Below are 410 nucleotides of genomic sequence, written 5' to 3'. Positions count from 1 at the left end.
ATTTGACTTACCTTTTTCAGGCACAGGTCTCGAGAGATCGTTCTCTGAAAGAAACCACTCAATATCTGCTCGCTATATCTTTCAATTTCAAACTAACAGTACTAACTACTGCACAGCCCTTATTATGCCATTCTGTGCCAAGAAAATATTTGATGAACAAACACTAGCTCGACTCGCAATTGGCTGTGGTTTAAAGTAATCAATTTTTCTGTCAAAATATGGTTCAACGCCAGGTCTTCTTTACAGATAATTACAGAAAAAAAGTACTAAAATAAAAATTGGACTGTGACCTGAAGTTGAAAGCTCTCTATTTAAAATTTTTCACCAGCTTGTGTGTTGAAAGCCAGTTCAGCACCGATATACTAGGTACATTTTCTTATTCAGAATGGGAAGTAGTTTTTTCACAGGTT

Source organism: Montipora foliosa, chromosome 8, assembly GCF_036669935.1.
Source record: "Montipora foliosa isolate CH-2021 chromosome 8, ASM3666993v2, whole genome shotgun sequence".
Taxonomy (NCBI): domain Eukaryota; kingdom Metazoa; phylum Cnidaria; class Anthozoa; order Scleractinia; family Acroporidae; genus Montipora; species Montipora foliosa.
This window is presented reverse-complemented; position numbering follows the sequence as displayed.